The sequence below is a fragment of the Mauremys reevesii genome, linkage group 2, assembly GCF_016161935.1.
Source record: "Mauremys reevesii isolate NIE-2019 linkage group 2, ASM1616193v1, whole genome shotgun sequence".
NCBI lineage: Eukaryota > Metazoa > Chordata > Testudines > Geoemydidae > Mauremys > Mauremys reevesii.
Window position 1 is genome coordinate 63,294,116 of NC_052624.1, and position 23,082 is coordinate 63,317,197.

General features: G+C 41.7%; 1 long non-coding RNA gene across 2 annotated transcripts in view; it reads left to right on the plus strand.

The window, feature by feature from the left end:
- The window catches only part of LOC120398358, an 81,511-nt gene that overhangs the window by 23,929 nt on the left and 34,500 nt on the right, over positions 1 to 23,082 (plus strand). For both annotated transcript variants that reach the window (XR_005594335.1, XR_005594336.1), the window contains exon 4: positions 15,378 to 15,471. This is a non-coding gene — a long non-coding RNA (uncharacterized LOC120398358). The remainder of the gene's footprint in view (positions 1 to 15,377; positions 15,472 to 23,082) is intronic.

Sequence of the window (23,082 nt, forward strand, 5' to 3'; positions counted from 1 at the left end):
CTGTGGGGGTTGCTGTGATCCAAGTATGCAGGGCCATTAATTGCCTTCATCTAAGAAGGGTAGTGACTCTGAGCAATGTGCAGGACATAGTGGATGGTTTTGCTGCGATGGGGTTTGCTAACTGCGGTGGGGCGAAAAACAGAACACATATCCCTATCTTGGCACCAGACCACCTTCCCAAAGAATACATAAACAGAAAGGAATCCTTTTATATGGTGTTGCAAGCGCTGGTGGATCACCAGGAGCGTTTTACTGACATCAGTGTTGGATGATCCAGGAAGGTGCATGACTCGTGCATCTTTAAGAACACTGATTTGTTCAGAAAGCTGCAAGCAGGGACTTTCTTTCCAGATCGCAAAATCACCATTGGTGACTTTGAAATGCCACTCATGATCATGGGACACCCAACCTACCCCTTACTCCCATGGCTCATGAAGCTGTACACCAGACACCTGCATAGCAACAAGGAGTGGTTCAATAATAGGCTCAACAAGTGCAGAATGGTGGTTGAATGTGCCTTTGGCCATTTGAAGGGTTGCTGGCGCAGATTGCACATTAGGCCTCAGTGAAAAAAATATCCCCGTGATTATAGCTGCCTGCTGTGTGCTTCATAATATCTGTGAAGCAAAGGAAGAGAAGTTTCCATGGGGTGGGGCATGGAGGTGGATAGGCTGCCTCCTAAGTTTGAGCAGCCAGATACCAGGGCTATAAGAAGAACTCAGCGTGGAACAATGCATCTGAGGGAAGCTTTGGAAACCTGTTTTAGTAATGACCCACAGTAATGTGTGCTGCTTTTCTGTATTTTGCCTACCCATAGTCTGAACCTTGCTGTGACTGCTGTGTTTCTTTCTCGGGCACAACCTCCTCCCCCCCATGCCTCAGTTTCACTATCTGTCTCCTTCCCATGCTTTGAATTAATAAAGATGGTTTCATTTTCAAGACATGGACTTTTATTGCACACAGATATATACACAGAAAGATCTGACAAAGAATTAAATCTTGGAAAGACAGTGGAATAATATTGAGAGGAGGAAAACTCATTCATCTTGTCTTTAAGTGTCCTACCGCGATGGAAGAAATAAGGCAGCTTTCCCCAGAAACCTTCTGTAAAGATTTGCAGAGTACCTCCATGAAAGTTTCCCAGAGATCTCTATGGAGGATTCCTGGGACATCCCTGTGTATATAAATAATCTTTTTTGCAGGGCACTCTCTGCCTAGCTGGTGTGGCTACTGGGAAGCAGATAACAACAGCTGAGGTAGAGTGGCTTTTTTAAAATAAAAAATAGCATATAAGAACATGTAACCCCACAATATTAATTGGAATTGGATACTCACCCAGACGTTCTTTCCCCAGCATCACGCTCAGCCATGCTGTCGTGCTGCGACTTGCTGGACTGCTCCAGGGTTACAAACAGCTCCTGGCTCTCCAGGACAATAGATCCCCCACTTGCCTATCTCCGATTCTCTTCCTCCTCTTCTTCCTTGTCCAAGACTTTCTCTTTAGTGTTGCCTATAATGGCCCAGGACTCTAGCTCCTCAGAGGTATCCATGCTGGTCTTGGGGGTTGCTGTGGGGTTGCTGCTGAGAATAGCATGCAGTACCTTGTAAAAGTGGCATGTCTCGGGTGCTGAACCAGAATCACTGTTTCCCTCCCTTGCCTTCTGGTATGCCTTGATTTTCACACAGCACTGCTGCGTGTCCCAGCTGTAGCCCTTCTCCCCAATGTCCCAAGCAATCTACTTGTAGATGTCTATGTTTCTATGGCTGGATTGGAGCTATGCCTGCACAGCCTCTTCTCCTCACAGATCCAGAAGATTCATCACCACCTGTGTACTCCAGGCAGGAGCACATTTGGAGCATGAAGCTGGCATGATAACAGGTGAGCTCTCCACACCAAACACACAGGAAATGGAAATTCAAAAGTTCCTAGTCCTTCAACAGGGGAGGGGCTGTTTCCTGTGTACCTGGCTTCTGGGCAGTGGAGTTGAGAATGGTGACCACAGCGGTCATAGCGAAGCATTGTGGGACACCTTCTGGAGGCCAGTTAAGTCGACGGAAGCAATGCAGTGTCAACACTGCCAATACTTCGACTTAACAACGTTGACTTAAGTGCTGTGCCTCTCGCGGAGGTGAAGTAATTAAGTCTATGTAGCAGGCGAGTTACATCAGTGGAAGGAACCTGGTAATGTAGACACAACATTATTAGGTCAACGTAAGGCAGCTTACGCTGACCTGTGTAGTATAGACCAGGCCTCAGTATTGCAATACTTAAGTTCCTTCATAGATCCCACCCATGGTGATTTAAGCAATCACTGTAGCATGTTAGAGAAGGAAACTGTCTTCTGACTTTAAAGGAGACTGAAGAAGAAATGAGGGAAGAACTATAGCACTCATTCAAGGACCAAAGGAATGGCAATCTCCCTACTCTAACATGGGCGCATGAGGAGCGGCATCACTTGAGATCTTGCTGCCTTATTGGTTGCACTTCTAAATTTATCAGACATTAATCTAATTAAACAACCACTTGATCTGATAGCTAGCAAACACATAATTAAGTATGTACAAATTCAGCCTAGAGTAAGATGTGAAGTGAAGTAGTTTGAGCAATCTTGCAAAGTAATGTTTCTTTTCACACTCTAATGTATACAACTATGTTATATCAAGTGGCTAATTATTTCCCTTGAAGGTTTAACTCCAAGGCGTGTATAGAAGAAATTTTGGAATGGAAAGCAAACAGAAAAAGATGTATGGATATAATGTCAGACTCACAGATTGCAGTTAGTCAGCTTGAATTGCTTTAAATTGCCAGAGTTGGAGGTAACAAGATAAAGGAAAATTGATTCAATCAGTTTTAAAGCAGTTTTCCTGAGTTACTGTAACAAGCACTTGACTACTTTTATCCTTTTTGTTAGAAACAATTGAAAGAAGAAGGATTTGCACTTGACGGGGATTTATTCTTAAAGTTAAAATTATCCACAAGAGTATACACAGTGTTTTCCGATGTAATTAGTGCAAGGAATTGTGTGGTGTGGGTGTCTGTATATCAGTTTTCAAGTGTGCAGTCCATTTCACTGAAATGTATATGATCAGCTAATAAGGGCCACTTTGCTGCCTGCTGCAGGATTTGTCACCTTTGCATACCTCAGCAGGATTAGGCTCTGGCAGAAAGCAGACCAGGATTTAGGCATTAGGTTTGTTGGAAGACTGATTTTTGAAATATTCATTCACAGGACTAGATTCACTCTGGCTGGCGGAGGGAAGTGCAAATGGCACCTGCTTGTGCTAGTGAGTCCTGCTGTGCCCGATTCATGGAGAGTTTCCATCATCAGCTTTGCTTGTGGGTTACACCAGGACAGAGAAGCTTTAATTTTTGTCAATGAGTGCCTCAGAGCCCTGATGTTCTAAATCAAACGTATCATCGACTCTGAGAATGCTCAGCAAGTAGGATAGGGCTGGCTTTCCTGCAATGAAAGGGATTCATGTGAAAGATTAAAACAAGCTGCTTTAAAGGACTGGCACAAATTGTGTCTCATGATGGTTTAGAAATTCTGAGAGCAGAATGTTCCCTCCTGCCTCTCAATGTTTTCCCCTTACACTATTTTTATACCTTCCTCCCTGTCAGAATTAAGATGCTGGATGAAGACCTCATTATAAAACAACCAAACTCCCCAGTTTTAACAGACATATAATCCCCTTCAAATTTGTCACTATTTCTAGGCCTGAAATATCTGCAGGTATGTTTGGCTCCTGCTCTCCTCATAGTTCCATACCCTGTGGCCGCCAAGATCTGAGCATAGTTGTCATTTCTACTTCCCCCTCTTCACAACAATTCAATACTCCTTCTAGGATGCTTCGATTATCCTCTTTCTCCAGCTGGTTTTTCCAAAATAGGCAAGAAGAGCCACAACATTTTGCACAAAAATATTTAAACTATCCTGCATGACCAGCAATAAATGTTAATGTTAAATAATGTTATTCTCCTTTCCCCAGGATTGATTTTGCTAAAACTGCTGAGTGTAAATTGGGCCTTTGCTCACAATCACTCCCAATTCTGAAATACATTTGCATCCGCCTCATTTTAAAAGTCTATCAGTGCTGATGAAATGTAATTAATATAGAAAGGAGACACCACTTTCTGCAAGTCTTCGAAGATACCTCTATGCTGTTCATAGACATGAAAAACATTGTACTGAAGCATGCAGCATGTTATACAGGGTATATTTATGGTTTTCCTTCCATGAAATTAGGAACTGATGATTGCAGTGTTACACCAGAAGCAAGGTTGCTATATAATACAGAGCCTAATAAGCAGAAAGAAAATACTTCAAAACATAAACATTTTACCATCATCATTCTCAAAATACTGGACATTCACAACCCACAAATGCCCAGATTATAAACTTGCAAACTGCATTAATGTGGCAGTAAAATTTACTAGTCTGAAAGCTGCACTTGTAAAATATTTATGAATACACATAGTTGTCACAGGAAAAAACTGCACTGTCAGCTCAACCTTCCTCCCCATTCCCTTTTCCTCTCTGCCATCCCTCTATGGATTGTATCTCATGAAATTCACAGCATAAGCATTAGAAAATTAATTTTGAAATACCACAGTGAAAGATTTTGCATTACAAAAGAAAGTACAGCTGCTTCCATACTTTTTTTGGCACAATCATTTGATTCACTGCCTTCTTGACTCATAAAGGTGGACTTGGTTTCTTTCCTTCATTTCTTCAGTTGTGTTTATATTTTATTTTTACATGTCCAGTTTTTCAAATTACAAAGCAAAGTTTTACAGATTGAATTTAAGTATTTCCATATCATTTAAAATTCACTTTAAGTAATACAACATATTTTATAGCTAGCTAGATGCATGCATGCATATGCTATGATTGTCTGAGGTGCTACCCCTGCAACTTTGATTGACTTCAGTGGGATTTGTGGGTGCTCAGCAATTTTGAAGGTCAGGCCCAAAGTGTCCAAAAATATGTTAGATGCTAAACATGTGTGCATAAATATGGTACCACAAGCCAAGTCTCTGCCCAGAAGACCTTACAGTCTATGATTCCAATCTGAAAACAGTTATGGAAGTACTTAACTTTGTACATATGAATATTCCCAGTATTATAGAGGTGTATGGGGGATATTAGGGAGAGGTAGTACAGTAACTCCTCACTTAACAGTGTAGTTATGTTCCTGGAAAATGTGACTTTAGGCGAAACGATGTTAAGCAAACCCAATTTCCCCATAAGAATTAATGTACATGAGGGGGTTAGGTTCCAGGGAAATTTTTTTCACCAGACAAAAGACTATATTATATATATACACACACACAGAGTATAAGTTTTAAACAAACAATTTAATACTGGTACACAGTGATGATGATTGTGAAGCTTGGTTGAGGTGGAGGAGTCAGAGAGTGGGATATTTCCCAGTGAATGCCTTACTGCTAAATGATGAACTAGCAATTAGCTGAGCCCTCAAGGGTTAACTCTCACACTCTACAAGACAGTAGGAATAGAGGGAGGGGAGACAGCATCACAGACAGAGACAGAGACACACCCCGTATGTGAGAGAGAGAGAGATGCGCATTTCCCCTTTAAGTATGCTGACCCTACTCTTAAGTACACTGCCTTGTGTATTAGATCAGCTTGCTGAGACCCCAGCTGCTGCCAGCAAGCGCCTTCCGTCCTGACCCCTATTGTGTGTCCCCCCTGCTTTATGGAAGATGGGATAAGCGGGGTGCAGGAACAGGGGGAAGGGGGAAACCCTGTCAGTCCCCTTCCTCCTCCTCTCCCCCCTCCCCCTCACGCAGCAAGCAGGAGTCTTGGGGAGCAGCCCCAAGGCAGAGGGCAGGAGCAGCACATGGCAGTGAGGGGAGGGACAGCTGAACCGCCAGCAATTGGTAGCCTGCTGGGCAGCTGCTGCACAGGGAACTTAAGGGAGCAGGGAGCTGATGGGGGACTGCGGGTCCACCCTGGTTCCAGGCCCCCACCAGCTAGCTGCAACGGGCTGCTCTTTCCCAAGCAGTGGACAAAGCAGGTGGCTGCCAAACAACGTTAGAAGGGAGCATTGCACAACTTTAAACGAGCATGTTCCCTAATTGATCAGCAACATAACAATGAAACAACGTTAACTGGGACAACTTTAAGGGAGGAGTTACTGTACCTCTGTTGGAGGAATATGTCATGCTCCTTTGGGCAGGTCTACACTACCGCTGCCAGTCAATCTGAGCGACACAATTTGAGTTATGTTATTAGCGTAACTCAAGTCAACGTAGGTTAGATCCACTTATCGCGGGGTCCACACTACGCTACGTCAATGGGAGACGCTCTCCCACCAACATTGCTTCTGCCTCTCATTCAGGTGGAGAACAGAAATCGATGGGAGATGTCTTCCCTAGACCCACTAATTCAATGCAATCAATTGCAGCAGCGCCGATTTAGCTCCATAGTGAAGACAAGCCCTTAGGGAGCAGTTCATCTGCTTTGGTCTACACCTACACTCAGCTCTCACCTGTGGCTCCAAGTAGTTGTTTGCATGTGACAGTGGCCACACCCCAGTAAACCGCTTCAACGAGCGGGCTAAACCAGATAGGACTACATGTGTAAATTTTGGCAGGATCATAGACTAGACAGACTAGACAGAAACGAAAAAGCAAGGAAGGGATGAAATCCTCTGAATTCATTATTCAAGTCAATGGGAGTTGAAAGTCAATGGGAGTTTTGCCTGAGTGAAGACTTTAGTGCTGAATTAACAAAGGATTCAGCACTGAAGTTAGAAAAGTCAGGAAATAAAAATGTTAGTGTTGTTCTAGTAACAGTAACTTGCCCCTATTGCATATTCATAATATTGCTGATTCTGAGTTAACCAGTTAAAAGTAAGCCTGGACAGTTGTTCAGATACAATAGGAATGAGTGAGTTTAATCTAAGTATTATATGGCTTCAATCACAGTAATATCCTAGTGGCACTGAAATGCCTATACATTAAAAAACCCACCTGTACCATGTAAAATGTAAGTGAGTAACTGTTCGTAGGAAAAGCTTTTATTTTTCACTTCCAGACATGCTTGCATTGCATTAACACAGTTCTTTGACATTTTTAGGGCCAAATTTTAGGGCTACATTCAGCATGCACAATAAGGGTGAGATTTTTGAAGACAGCTCTGTTCTTATTTAGACACCAGAATAAGTGGCTAGATTCATTTGCAGGGGAGCTCATTGCAATGAATGCTGCATTTGTTTGAAAATCTGGGCAGAAATGTCACAATGGGACATGTGAAAATCTGGCCCCAACTGTAGGTGCTGACCAGTTCAGAATCTGGCCTTTAGCGTTCCTCTTTGTTCTTCCCCGCACTACCCCAGTAACTGACAATTTTGCCTCTCTCCCATTGCAACAACTTGGTGGGAGTGCTCAGCCCCCTCCCCCGCTCTGCCTCTTCTGCAAAGGGAGAGAGAAGGTTGGGGGATGCACAAAAAGGATTGCTCGGTGGGAGGGTATTTACATAAGGTTTCGGACCCGAGGTATCTCCATGAATCTTGGCTGTGAAACAAGCACCACTGAACACTGCAGTTCCCCCAGCTCCATTTTGAAGCAGGCACAGAATATTTAGGATTGATTGGGCCAGTGTGATGCCAACTAATATGTGAATAAAGAGCTCAGGCACTTTGCACTCTTACATAGCTATGGGCAAGATCTGGCCCATTATAAACACTACTGTATGCTCTAGTGTACCAGCCCCCTGCTGTATAGAAACTACATTTAATAAGACAGGTGTGAATGGGCTGATGTATGGGCAGAATAGTCAATAACTTACATTTCAAGGAGAGAATTTTTTTTTAAACAACAACATATACTCACATTTAAACACATCACATGTTTATTCCTGACAGAGGAAAAGCGTGATTGCAGATGTTTGTGACCCTTAAAGGATTGATACCTTTCAAATTAATGAGGGCATGGCTCACAAAAAAAAATTATGAACAGTAGCCCTTATACAGTACTTCCTTTAAAGTGACATCTGGGGTGAATTAGGTTGTTTTCAGACTGTGGCACTGCTACAGATGTTGAGGTGTAAATGTGTTTTTCAGGAATGGTAGATTATGTGCTCATGATGTAGACTACTTTTATTAGGAGCTCCAACACCACATTTACCGAAATATGAAGAATGACAGAAAAGAGAAGAAAATGCCTTTGGAGCTTAAATTACAACCACATCTATGAACTCAGAGATGTTTTCACTTACTCTGGTATTACTTTTCAACTCCTGCAGCTTAAATGAACCTAGTGATCATACCAGTAAATATGGGCTCAAAAGATATCCCAAGAGGTATCATTAGTCACATATTACATCCTTTTCTAATTTGTACCCTTACCATGTTGCAGGATTTCACAGGACTGCTGAAACCTCCAGAATTTCATGTTTCCCTCAGCAGTCTCCCATAACCCTTAGTCTGAATGACATGTATTATTTCCTCAGTGAACATGTGATGTAGAGGAGTTAGTAAAAGATTTATTGTAAGGAAAACTAGATGTTTTATTTCCAGCCTAATTGAATACATTATTGCTCTGTGTTTAAAAAGCTGTGTTGATGTATTACACCTCAGTGCAATTACACCCATGCTGTCTGCAGCTAGAGTGCTTATTAGACTACAAATCATAATACAGATGTTAGTAGAAAAGCTAAGTTACAATAAGTTACAGTACAGTTTTAATAAGTCTTAGGGAAGAATAAAAGAAAAGCCTGATGGAAGAGTCACACAATTTTGGTGTTTTAAACTGTTGAAAATGGGGGCCAATGATAGAACTGAAAAGGAAAATCCTCTTTTATTATATGGGTGAAAAGGGGGCTATAATATTATCCCCCTGTCAGTTAAGTGGGAAAGGGAGGTAAGGAGATATATACCACTAGATCCAGCAAAGATTAAGTACAGGATAGAACCACTTCAAAGTTCACACTAGGGTAGAAGGACAGCACAAAGCCATATGCAGCACTGGAACCCCACATAAAGGGTGAAATTCTCTCCACCTGCCAAAGCCCAAGTATTTGGACTGGGTGTAGGTGGAGTTCAGAGCAGTTGGAGGATGTGAAATCTACCCTCCCCTCAACCCACACCCTGTATACAGAGCTGCCATGCAACCCAACCCCTGCAGCTTCTATTTCAGCCTTTCCATGCAGCTGAACCGAGTATTGGGTCAATTAGATCCATGCAAATTAGTATGGAGCTGTGGCCCCTTCTCTCTCCTGCCCTCACTGTGGTTTTCTGCACTAGTATACATAGAGCCAGCACTGACAACTCTTTTTACAGCATATAAAGAGGTGAAGGGGGACTACTGTTGGTGGGTCCACCAGCAGAACACCTGCACAGCCACTTCTTGGGGCTTAATTGGTACATAGGAGCTCATGCTAACCCATTGCGTCACAGATGCATTTCACTCCACGTCCTTGATTTGAGGCTTAAGTGGTGCCTAAACCATTCTGCAGGCTTTCTGCACTGGAGTGAATTTCACCCTACATGATTTCTAGCAATTATCTATTTGTTTTTAAACAGATCTGCACATTTTTGTTTATCAATAGATAAATATATTAAATTATACTGCTAAATAACAGATGATCTTCATGGTGTCATATGTTCTGAGGCCTGGTCAAACCACAGCTGGCTCAGTATGCTCATAACTTCGCAGGTGTTCACCTCTCATCTTTCTCTGTACATGAGCTACCAGTTCAATTCCAATGTGCAGCAAATTAAAATTCCTTAAGTGAGATGGGTCTGTGACAGAACTAGAGCTGATATGTAATGATGTTATAAATACTGAGCTGCAATAATGTTATTAACATTGTATGTGACTGGGTCAGTGTGGGCAAGTTAATTGTATATTGAGTTACTAGAATTTCCTGTTTTACTGTATTTATCTAACTTATGTTGTGGGTGAGTGGAATGTTGGATATGTCTACACTTTGTGTTGAAGATGTAATTCCAACTTGAGGAGACATACCCTTGCTATCTGTTTGGGCTAGTCTGCTAAAAATAGAGTCTTGCCACAGTGGTGTGACTCTATTTTTAGCAAGTTTCTATTTCACAGAGAGGGAGATGGCGGACAAGCAATGGAGAATCCACATGCCCCTGCATTTTGTGAAGCCAAACTTCATAGTGTCTCCTTCCAATAGAAGAATGGCATGTGGATTGTAGATGGGCTGAGGAAGATTGGCCTTGTGCGCCTACATGCAACACGGATCCACTGGGCCAAAACACTGAATAGAAGCGGAGCAGCAGCTCATGCAGTAATGGCCACAGCTCAGGACGGGGTTGAGGATTCCATGTGGATCTCCATTTGCACCTTGAGAGTATATTTTGATGGGCACATATCCAATTTATACAGACTGAACACTCTTTCCCAGGATTTGGCTCTAACCTTGCCTTTAGTCTATTGTATATTTGTAACCATTTCTGAACCTAAAATATAACTCCTTTTCTTGCTCTTCTCTAGCTCAGAGTCTCTTTTTTGATTAAATCTGGCTATTGCTACTGGATTTATTTTCATTTTGTTTGAGTAAATCCTGTGTCATTGGCTTTTTCTCTGCCTGAGCAATGGAGGTTTATTTTCCAAACGACCAAGAAGGACCATTGCCTTTTCCTCCTGATGCACTATCTTTCCAAACTACCCTCCATCTATTTTTTAAACACTCCTTGGGCTAAAAAAGGGGGAGAGGGGACAGGATAATCCTCCATTTTAAATTATCAATAAACTGGAACTACTACCAAAAAAGTAGCTAGCCATTGCTGCAGTCATATCATTCAGACTGTTTAAGTGCAATTCAGATTGGAGCAGAGGAGAGAAACTTACAACATGAGGAACATCGTGTAAGGGTGTCTGTCTATAAGGCACTGTTCCTGTATGGGATTGGAATGCTTTTGTGCACTCATGTCTTAGCAATGAAATTTACAAAGCATTGCTAAGTGGTACTTATCACTGTAAACTCAGCAAATGTTGGAGATTGTCATACAAATCCAGAGACTATTTTTATCGCTTCTCACATTTCAACAGGAAAAAAGTCACCAGCAGAAGACTCTTCTTTTTGCAGACCACTTATTTGAAATGGGAAGTATTTTGGTGAGAACCAGGGGATCTCTGAGCAGACACAGTGAGACCTGGCAACTTAAAGCAGCCTTTGCAGCGTGGCAAAAAGGTGGAACAAAACAGCTACCTAGGTCTAAATTACACAGTATTTGTCTAGAGTTGTTTGGCAATGAATTACTTTAATGTATACATATAATTTTCCCCTTGGAACAAAAACTGCCTTTTAAATTCTTCTCAGTCAAGTTTCCCTGACAAACTTGTTTGATGGGCTTCAGGGACCTGAAGCAAGCTTCCACGGAAAAAGTAACCATCACTCATGCTTCATTGGATTTCTATGACAGAATGATCAAATTCTGTAGAACCTGGCATAAGCACATCATTATCAGGCCCTGCTTTAGCATTTCTTAACTGATCACGGATGCTGAGGTCCTTGGTGACTCCTGCGTTCTGGCACTGTTTGTAGTTATTTGACCTTTTCTCTGTGGATAATCCACACAAAAAGCCCTAATTACTTCCCCAGCTTTGAGCAGTCCAGCAGTGTGAATAATCAATGACACTGATTTAGGTATTGCACAATCAGATGCTTATGGTGTTTAAAGAACATTTTTCTATTGACCTGGCACAGCTGTAGGACAACACCAAGCACTAAAGCTGCTGCTGTAATCACAAGTTGACCAGATGACCTTGGGGGTCTGTATTTCACTATTGGGGCCTTGGTATACAAGATATTGATATTGGAAGCCTTGTCATGATAGACAGCATTTTTAATAAGACAGCTCCTCGGGTGTTAACATAGCAAGTGTATTGTACAAAGCACAAGGTCCTAGTGTTTATATGATAATAGCTGAGCATAATGTTCACTTACATGCTATGATTCTCTTAATTTTTATTTTAGCTGCAGGGAGAACACAGTAGCAACAAAATGTAACTGAGACAACAAAAATATTCTGTCACTTGACTGTACATAGTCACACACTTAAAGATGAAGACAGAGTAGGAAAGGAGATAGCAATTGCCAAGGTGCTTTTATAGACTAAAATGTCTGAAAGAAACAATATGAATTAATTAATATGAATTAATGTTACCACTTGCCCATCTTTCAGGCTTTTCTTTTCTTTTCTTTTTTTAAAGCAGGCCCACTCTATTGTGGTTTGATTTTAAATGAAAGTTTTGCAGCGTTTTCTATAAGGAGCCATTTCCAGGAATGAATAATATAGCAGGACAACTGATCATTTGCCTTGGGAATGGCTTTTAAGCAAACATTTCTCCCTCCCTACACCCATGCACATACACACAACATATGAGAAAAAATAGAGGGTGGAAAAATAGGTATGAAGAGAGACATGAATAAGGCCTTGTCTTCACTGCTAAAAAAGGTGTATGTTTTTAACTCAGGGTAATTAGTGTGTGTCAGTTATCCTGAGGTAACCACGCAGTGAAGACCAGACACTTTAGTTGTACCACAAGGTAAAGTAGACACGGTCAGTATTATATCCCTGCCTGGGGTTGACCTTAGCAAGCTTACCTCTCAATAAAATTAAAGTGCCTCATCTTTGCTGTGTTTTTACTTTGTGCATTAGTTACCCAGCAGTAAGAAATTGTCCCTCATGCACACATACACACTCACCCACCCGCCTTCCCAGCTGCTCCTTTTTATTAGCAGAGAAGGCAAGGCCTAAGAGGTGGTGAGGAGGATAAGCAGAGAAGTAGGGTCAGATGCAGGGGTTATAGTAAGGCAGAGCACACCATCACCCTCTTTTGCTAAAAGCAAAGGGAAAGCTCCCTCCATATTTTCCCTTCTTGGCTTGAAGGAGTTCTGCTCTGCTTCCTCAGTGGTTGAGGAAAGCATCAGGCAGGGAAGCTGAAGCAGGAGCAACAGGAAGAGACAGTGTCTAACCAGGGAGTTTCTTGCACTGCCATACTTCCTGCCAGTAGGAGGATAAACAGCAGAGCCTGACAGGAGAACAGGAAGTTTCTCAAGCAAGAGTCTCCATCTGTCTCTTCTGTAGGAGAATACAAGCGATTTCCTCCAGACACACTGTAACCTTTATGTTAATATGTTTCCAGTTAGTATTCAGTTGGTAAAGACAAGGGTGCAATAGAACCCAACCTTGTTTTTAGGTTCAAGCCTCTAGGTCGGTTTATTTAGTAGAGGATGATTAGGCAACACTTTGAATAATACAACCAAACTTTATTTAAAAAGAAAATGATTAGCTAAGCAAATAGGCATGCAATTACTACTTATACAACACTACAATTATACTCACACTCAAAGATGAACTAGCATTTCAATGGGTAATCAGTCCACTGACAACAGCATGAAGTACAGCCTTATAATCCTGGACCCTAATGGTATTCTTTTGATGTTAATTAGAGCTCCTCTGCAATTTAGCAAGGCTACTCCCTTTATACTCCATTATAATACTAATTAATATTCAATTTTACCACAATTATATTTCTTCCACCTTCTTATTGGCTTTCTACATTACACAGTATTTAAATTAATATCTGCACCAATGTCCTTCCCATGCTATCAATATACATAGCATTTTAATAAAACATTCACAGTTCTCAAACACACTCATTAAAAACCTTGCTCAAACCAGTTATAACCAAAATATAATGGTAATATAAGCCTGGCTTATGGCCTTGCTAACTCTTAATTCCCCATAGCACACTGTCTCCAACTTACCTCTAACTTTCTCACACTGCAAACTTCAATTTCTCATACTCTTCTACACCTAGACTAACTTAGGCCCAAAACCTAGTTTCTACTTATTTCTTAACACAAACCATCCTACAGGCTACAAAATGCATTTTTATTTTCACATCTATGCTAGTCAAGTCAAAATTATGACAGTTGATGGATGGGTGGTGATGTGCCCATCATTATGGGGCAATGTTTACACTGCAGTAGCTCCTTATAACTGCAACCAGGTTGAGCCCCATCATAGTAGTTATTGTCCAAACATTACAATCTTTGCACTAAAGCTCTTACAGTTTAAAAGACCAGAGGTGATAGGTGGATGAGGCAGGTTAGATTGGAGGAGACTGAAAAACAAATATAAGATGTGCATGATTCTCACTGCTCTTTGCCTGTTGAGCCATTATCAGGTTGTGCTTTACTGTATGCATTCCAGAAGAGGAGAGTTTTGTGGAAGAACTTGGAGGGTAGGGTGAATGGCTTTATGGATTTTGACTGAGGGTTTTCCCCCCTAGTAAGAGGCAGCATGGGAGAAAGGTCTTGTCAGAGAAGTCTAGAATTGTGAGGTTATGGTGGCTGGTATCATTGGTAGAATGAAGGCAAGAGTCAACCTTTCAATAAGATAACAGGTTAGATAGGTAGAGTGGAGCTGAGTTGTGGAGAACTTTATAGGTAAGGACAGTAAATCCCTACTCTGCTGTACACATATCCTTTTTTATGCCTGGCTATAGACATTCTTAGGGATACTAACTCATTTTGGATACATTTCTTCTCTCATCCCCATTTTCTTCCCTTTACTGTGTTCTGTCACCACAAGATGATATAACACCCCATCGACCTGTGACAGTGAGACTCGCTCTGACAGATACCAAAATTGACAAGCTCCCTCTACTTTGATTTAACTTTAACCACTGGTCAGAAGTAAACTCTTAAATTCAATCTCTGTTCAGTTTACAATAAATAAGTGACAACCCTATCCTGCCTGCAGTTGCAGATTTATCCAATCTATGGTACTGTCAGGGAGTGTACAAACTGAAGAGGTAGTGCAGAATGAGGGAAAAGGAACAGAATAGCACAATTCAAGCAAAGAAGTCAGCTCCTGGCAGGGGCGCTGGAACAATTTGTATAGTGGGGGGGCTGAGAGCCATTGAACCAAACTGTAAACCCTGTATATGGTGGAAACCACTTCAAGCTGGGGGTGCGGTAGCACCCCCAGCACCCGTAGTTCCAGCACCTATGGTTCCTAGAAAAAAACATTTACAAGATTTATAAGTCTCCAAGCAGCTCTAGTTTGTATGCCCAGCACTCATGAGGCAAATAATCCAGCCTTTCACTGATCATGGCAGCACAACATAGGTAATATTTTGAGAAGGATGAACTGTTTCTGAACAATGTCTCCAATGTTTTGGGCACAGCTACACTTTTCTCTAACTCTAAGTATGTGAGTCTTTGTTTCACAGCTATTGTCCCCTGAAGCGTATTTATTGTCAACAGTGCAAAGTGAAATATCATTCTCTAATGCCTGAGTGCTTCTGCATCCTTTCACTTTGTTCTGGGATATTGACAGAGTTGATTTCATCTCTCATTTTGCAGGTCTAAAGACTAATATCATAGAAATAGAGCAGCTGGCCAGTGACCTTGTGCAGGAGCGTTGGAATATTTTGGCAGTTGAGGTTCACAATACAAGGTGAGTAAAGTTAAGTTTAAGAAGTTGCAATTTGATTTATCACCCCAGAGGCCTGCGCCCTACTGTCATTGAACTAAATGGAAGCTTTTACCATTAATTTCAAAGGCAGCAGGAGCAGAGCCACAGGTGGCAGCGGATGCTGAAGAAGCAGGTGTTTTGGATAGCAGAAGCAAAAACACTGGGGCCACTAGCAAGGTGTGGAGCAATCTGGCCCTGATCCATCAAAGTACTTGCACCTAGTTTTAAATACAGGAGTAGTCCCTTTGATGTCAATGGGACTGTTCACAGGTTCTTAAAGCAAGTGTGCAAATGCTTTGCAGGACTGGGATCAGAGTGCTCAGCAACTTTCAGAACCAAGTCCTTAGCACTGATGTAAAACATAGCTTTGAACTGGTATATACTGTTCAATGAAACAACAAAATATGCTCAACACTTTTCATAATGTAGGCTCCAGTTCTGCAATTGATTGTGCACACACACACATTATGCTCATACAGAACCCCACCATTCAAACCAATAGGGCTCCATGTGAGTGCTGAGGTGCACTGCATAGTCAGTTGCAGAATTGGGCTCTTACAAGAGACCAATTTATTTGCTTTTTCTGCTGTGACTCAGTTTGTTTGCACCATAGTTGTTTACATGCTGAATTGACTGTGGGTTATTACTAGAGTTTAAAGCTCTAAAGTTTTTTGCTGTCAAAAAAATAAAAAGGCTTTCTAGTCAAATAGTGGATCAGAACCTAAAATATGAAGAAATGGCTTTTTTTCTAGGGTGCTACTTCCACTGTTTAAAATTAATTTTAAAAAAACCTATTTAATAAGCCACAGGTACAGTAGATTCAAGATGGATATTATTCACTACATAAAATCTTTGTGGTTAATCAACAGACAAAACTGCCTTTCATCTAGGCTAGTATTAATTGATTTGAGTTGAAACTACATTGAAGCAAACATTTTTCCCTTCTCCCCAATTTTTTTCTAACTTTCCCACATTGCCTAAATGTGAAGAAGGTAGTTAGTGCTATTTTCCAAAAAGTCAGAAAATCTCCAGTAGATTCAGGTATTTTGAATTGCTGACAGTTGCGTACATCTTTGAGGTTCAGCAAAAACTTACCAGCACTTTCAAAGGCATTTTTACAGATGTTCAGCTAAACATCTGCATAGCTGAACAGTGTATGGCTGTTAAGCAGATTTCTTGTGGAAGGTTTTTCCAAAAGCAGTGTGGATACTAAAAATCAAAACCATATTAACAAACAATAAATTGGATTTATTTTTCTTACATCAGTGGAGAGAGGCAAGAAGTGGGTAGTCCTGTCTTGGTATATCACCATTGAGAAAATGATATCTAAATACTAGATACTTCACTATCAAATACAGTAACTACTTAAGTTCTGTAACTACTTAAGAGATAGGGGAAGGGTGTTTACATAATGGTTCAAATGCTGATAAGACAGTTGATATAAGAATCAACAAATCATGTTAAGTAATACATCACATGAATAGCATGTTTTCACTTTATAGATTCTAGTCAAATACAGTACAGGGTGTATGGTTCAAATGGAAATACAAGTATAGCAGCCCATCATCTGAATTCAGTTGGGGTCTGAGTCAACTTCTATTCAAGTCAATAGGAGTCTTTAGGGTTGGCCTAGGCCCTAGCTTAGCATTCACAATGAATATTGCATCATATTGTACAAAACTATGGTATATGTGAAATATACTTACAGCTTCTGGTTTGGGAGCTTAAACCTGCGTTCAGTGGCCTGTATTAAAGACAGACTAATAGTTATTTGATACAAAGAGTACATAGAAATCTTTGATATGTCTTCTAGTGTTGGCATCCCTGGTCCTCAGCTCTATTGTGCTCTGAGTATCAATGGGGAGCAGTGCATGACTTATGTTTGGTGACAGATCTGCAGCAGCAGGATTATTGTAACCGCTGAATAATGCCTTCAAATTGCACTTCTCCATTTTATGTTTACTTTATTTGTGGACAAAATGCTTCCGAGCCCTTTTAGAAAATAAATTCTAAAAAATAGAAGTATAATTCCTAAATATAATGGTTTTCTAAGCATGAGATTCATGGCACCAGCAGATCTGACTGAAGTGTGCAGAATTATTTATGAAATTACTTTCCTATATATGTTGTACCGTAATATGGAATAGCAATTCTGATTACTATATTGGCCTATGGATATTTTGTATGAATTTTTTTCTACCACATAAAGGATAGAGTTTTCTTATATTTTGACTTGTCTCTCCAAATAATTATTGAGAATATATGTTTTCCTCCAAACAAGTCTCTCCTTCAATCCTCATCCGCCTGCTGCCAATTTGGAAAAGTCAGCTCTAAAACTCACTTCATGATATCATAATCAGGATTATGATCCATCATCCATCAGTATGATTTTTAGTATAGAAACAAAGAGAATACGTTGAAGGTAAATGCTTTCATTACTTTTTTAAAAGAGCAAGGTATAGTGAGCTAGTACATTCGCTCAGTTTAGAGTTTTCTTCAAGTTTGAGTTTTCAGGTTTTCTTGGCAGGCTAGGAATCGCTGTGTTCAGTAGAGCTGTCCAGTTTTGTGTTTTTAGAATGTTAGGCAAAGGGCTTTTGGAGCATTTGCCCTTCCCTAAATGGGAAAAGCCCGGAGAAGGGAATTTGAGCTGGCTTGCTTAAATCAGACTTATTGTAATTGTTCATATTGTGGAACATCATTACTGAAGGAGGTTCCAGTTGGATTGTTTCCTGCCACCACCAATGGGCATCAGTCGGGATGCACAGAAATATATTAGAGATATTTTAAATCAGGATAGGACTCCATGGGTGGCAAGTTTGTAGAAATTTTGGTCGTGCCCAGAACCCGCCCCCCAACTCCACCCCCCAAACTCCACCCCCACCTGCCTAAGGCTCTGGGAGGGAGTTTTGAGGGGGGAGGTCTGGGATGCAGATCCTGGGCTGGGGATTAGGGTGCAGGAGGGGTGCAGGGTGCAGGCTTTGGGATGGAGTTTGGGTGCTGGGTGCAGGCTCTGGGCTGGGGCAGGGGGTGGGTGTGCAGGAGGGGGTGAGGGGTGCAGGCTTTGGGATGGAGTGTGGGTGCAGGCTCTGGGCTGGGGGTGGGGGCGTAGGAAGGGGTGAGGGGTGCAGGCTCTGGGAGGGAGTTTGGGGGTGGGAAGGGGTGTGTGGGAAAGGGGAGGGGGTGCATCCTCTGGGAGGGAGTTTGGGGATAGGAGGGAGTGCAGGGGTGAGGGCTGTGGGGCTGAGGATGAGGGGTTCATGATGCAGGAGGGGGCTCAGGGCTGGGGCTGAGGATGAGGGTGCAGGGGATGAGGGCTCTGGCTGGTGCTGAGGGGTTCATGATGCAGGAGGGGGCTCAGGTCAGAGGGTTGGGGTGTGGGATGAGGGCTGTGGGGCTGAGGATGAGGGGTTTATGATGGGGGGCTCAGGGCGGGGGCAGAGGATTAGGGTGCAGGAGGATGAGGGTTCTGGCTGGGGCTGGTGCTGAGGGGTTCATGATGCAGGAGGGGGCTCAGGGCTAGGGCAGAGGGTTGGGGTGAGGGATGTGGGGCTGTGGATGAGGGGTTCATGATGCGGGGGGGCTCAGGGCTGGGGCTGAGGATCAGGGTGCGGGAGGATGAGGGCTCTGGCTGGGGTGAGGGGTTTGGGGCATTGGGGAGGCTCAGGGCTAGGGCAGAAGGGCAGGGTAAGGGCAGCCTGCCTTGCCAGTAGTGGATGGCAGGCGGTAGGACCCTGGGGCAGCAGACAGCAGTTCTGCCGGGAGCCGCTCTCTGGCAGCACGAACAGGCAGGGGAGAGGCATGTGCTGCTTTTTGTCAGGCAGGGATGCGATGCGGCGCGGGGGGGGGGGGTACGCAGGAGGAGGGGTGGCAGGCGGGGGCTGGGACCCGCTCCAGGCAGGGCCGGGGGAGAGACCCAGCTCCAAATATTGCTGGAGCAGGACACCCGGCCCTGAATATTCCTGGAACCCGAGCACCGCAAATGTATATAACCTGCTGCCTATGTAGGACTCTATGTTTACTAAGAGTGCAGTATAAAATAGGGTAATCACATGGTGGGGGAAGAAACTATTAGAAATTGGGGGCCTGATTCTGCAACCTTTACTCACATTGAGTGGTACCTTATTCCACAGGCAGTCTCACTGAAATCAATGGGACTATTTGCATAGTGAGGTACAGTGTTATTCATTATGTGAAATGTATTCCTTCACCGAAGTCCTTGTGCTAACCTTCTGCAAAGCAGTGAATGCCACCCAACGTGAATAAAAGGTGATAAAATTGGGCTGCATATTAGGAATATATTTGAAGCATTCATTTATTTGGGGGAGTAGGGGAGAGCACTTATTCCAGGAAGAAAGAGCAAAAATATTAACGTTTATCACTAACGCTGTTGTAGTCACACTCATCAGTCAAAGTTGTCAACGTCCCCTGCTTCCTCAGCATCTGATGACTAAGTAGATGTGATATTTTCATGACAAACACTAAATGTCATTGTTTTCGGCTGGGGCCTTGTTTAGTGAGCATTTAAAGAATAGTTTGTACTCAGAGTTAGGAAAGAGGTGGAAGAAGTGATGCAAGTTAAAACTGTGCTGTTCAATTTACAAGCAGTTCAGATCTTGGGGAAACTTCCTCGGTTGTGACCAAGAATGGGGAAGTTATGGCTTTATAATAGCTATACCAGCACAATTTGTTTGTGAGGGAGTCAGTTTGCAACATTTCAACATCACAAGCTGCCTTTAAGAAAACAAAGGGATAGTTTTCTGTTTCTGCTATTTAGTTACTCATAATTATACCTTATTATGCTGAGTGCTGCACATTTTACTCCAATTTTCCATCATGAAATTTTATTCCAAAATTTTAGTGTATTTTTAAGAAATATCAATAGCATATTTTAAGGAGAATAGTAAGAGTTTTATGCAAACCACTAACCTATCACATAATGTCTGTTTTACCTTCATCTTGCTTTGCTCCACAATTTTCAAGTATCTATCCACTATGGCCAGAGTTAGCTTGGCATCCCAGGAAACCCTTTTTATTAGAAGCAAGGTAATTTGTAGTATCCAATTAGTTCTGAAACCTGGTTGTAGACTAGATCTGTTTTTTGTATAGTAACAGTCTAGGTGAGAGAGAGAGCGCGCAGAATGGCAGGATCAAGAAAAATAAGTGTCTTAGAAGTGAAGGGAGAAATCTAACAATATTCTGTACATATAAGTGATCTTTACTATGTTACATTGTTTGCTATATATTATAGGATCAGGGTCTCATTTACACTTCACCCTTTACACAACTGACAGTTTAAAGGGATCTTAGGGTAAGTTATTAATTTACTCCTACCGTGGTGTAAATGGGCCTCAGTGTGAATGAGATTCTGGTCTTATGTTCTTCATTCACTCTGTGTGCATCAAGAAAGGACTAGATCCTTCGATTTTTTAGGAGACAGATTGGTGTCTTGTTGCTGCCAAGGTATTTTTTCAACTGAAACAATTGTGCTGGGCAAACTTACTACTGCAAAGAGCAAGAATAGTGACATTAAACATAAAATAGCATTCAAAATAAAGTTTATACTTCCTCTTCTGAGATTTCTTGTATTGTTTCTATTTATGAACATCTGGGTCATACCCTCAGTTGATTTAAATGAATTTGGACCAGACGAGACTCTGGTCCATACTGATGTGTGCACAGCCTTGTACAATACCGTCTCTGCTTGTAGGAATTTACAATCTAAAGACCAGACTGTGCCCAGACATGCAAGGAGGAAAAGGACTCATTTTCCTCTTCTGTGTGCAGTAGGCAAACCCAATTACAGTCCTTGCACTCCACTCAACCCAGGGCTAATGATGCTGTTGGTGATGGGCTCCCCAAAGAAACTGTGGGCAAACAGGAGGGGCATAAGAGAAGTATAGTTACAAGTTTCAGAATATTTTTTAACTTTCTGGCACAAAGGACAATAAAAACTGAGAGAGCAAAAAATAAAATATATATTCATATTATTTAGAACTAAGCACTCAAGTGGTGGATTTCAAACATGATTTTCAGCATGTAACCAAAAAAAAAAGCCAGTTTTAATTTTTTTAAAATGTGCAGGCCCTTGACAAGGGTATGCATTCATCCTGCCTTAATGCTGTCATCAAACCATATTATCCTCACGCCATATCTGCCTTGCAGTTTAAAGGCCGCATCTTTATTTGTGACTGACCACAATTAGCAGACTTCTAAATACATTATTAAACACATTATCAAGAGGATCACGTGCACCTCACCTCAGGACTGCTATATATATAACGAGGGAAGTAACCCTTTTCTATTTTCCTTGCCTGTTATGTTCTTTAATTAAATCAGCCATGCTGCTGCTCCTGGACTCACCTTCTACTACCCCATACAGCCTACTCCATCCTGTTCAAGGCCATTTCCTCTCAGCATAACTTGGCACCTTCTTACATATAATAATTGGCCTTGTTACCTCTATTGCTTTGAGAGAATAAGTTAACTCATGTTTGGGAGGGGCTACTTATGAGGACCATATAAGAAGAGAGAATTAAATTACACAACAAACAAAAGTAACTTCATGACCTTATTTTGTATCAATTTCATACCTCTGTTACCTGTTCCTTCCTTCATTTGATTTTTAATTTCCAGTGTCAGGTCTGGCTTTTACTGTAAATTCCTTGGGTCAGGATCCTAGACTTATCACTGTCAAGCCTTATAGAAATTTATGGCTGGAAGGGGCCTTGAGAGATCAAGTCCAGCCTCCTGTTCTGAGGTAAGACCAAGAAAACCCATCCTCCCCTCTCTCTGAAAGGTGTTTGTCTAACCTGTTCTTAACAACCTTCAATGATGGTGATTCCACAACCAACCCTTGGAAGTCTATTCCAGACCTTAACTACCCTTATAGTTAGAATGTTTTAAATATCTAACCTAAAACTCCTTTGGGCAGATTAAGACCATTACTTCTTGTCCTGCTTTCAGGGAAGAACAATAGATCATAATCCTCTTTAAAACAGCCCTTAACATATTTGAAGACTATTATCAGGTCCCCTCTCTGTCTTCTTTTCTCAAGGTTAAACATGCAAAAAATTTTTAGCCTTTCTTAACCTTTTTTTCATTTTTTTGTTCCCCTCTGGACTCTCCAATTTATCCACATCTTTCCTACAGTGTTGCACCCTGAATTGGACACAGTACTTCAGCTGAGGCCTCACCAATGCCAAGAAGAATGGGACAGTTGCCTCCCATGTCTTACATACAACATTTCTGTTAATACACCCCAGAATGGTATTAACCTTTTTTACAACTGCATCATATTGTTGACTCATATTCAGTTTGTGATCCATTATAATCTCAAAATCCTTTTCAACAGTACAACCACCTAGCCAGTTATTCCCCATTTTGTAGCTGGACATTTAATTCTTTCCTCCTGTGTGTAATACTTTGTACTTGTCTTTATTTAATTTCATCTTGGTTTCAGACCAATTCTTCAATTTGTCAAGGTCATTTTGAATTCTAATCCTGTCCTCCAAAGAGCTTGCTACCCTTCCCAGTTTGCTGTCAACTGAAAATTTTATAAGCATATTCTCTGCTCCATTATCCATGTCATTAATG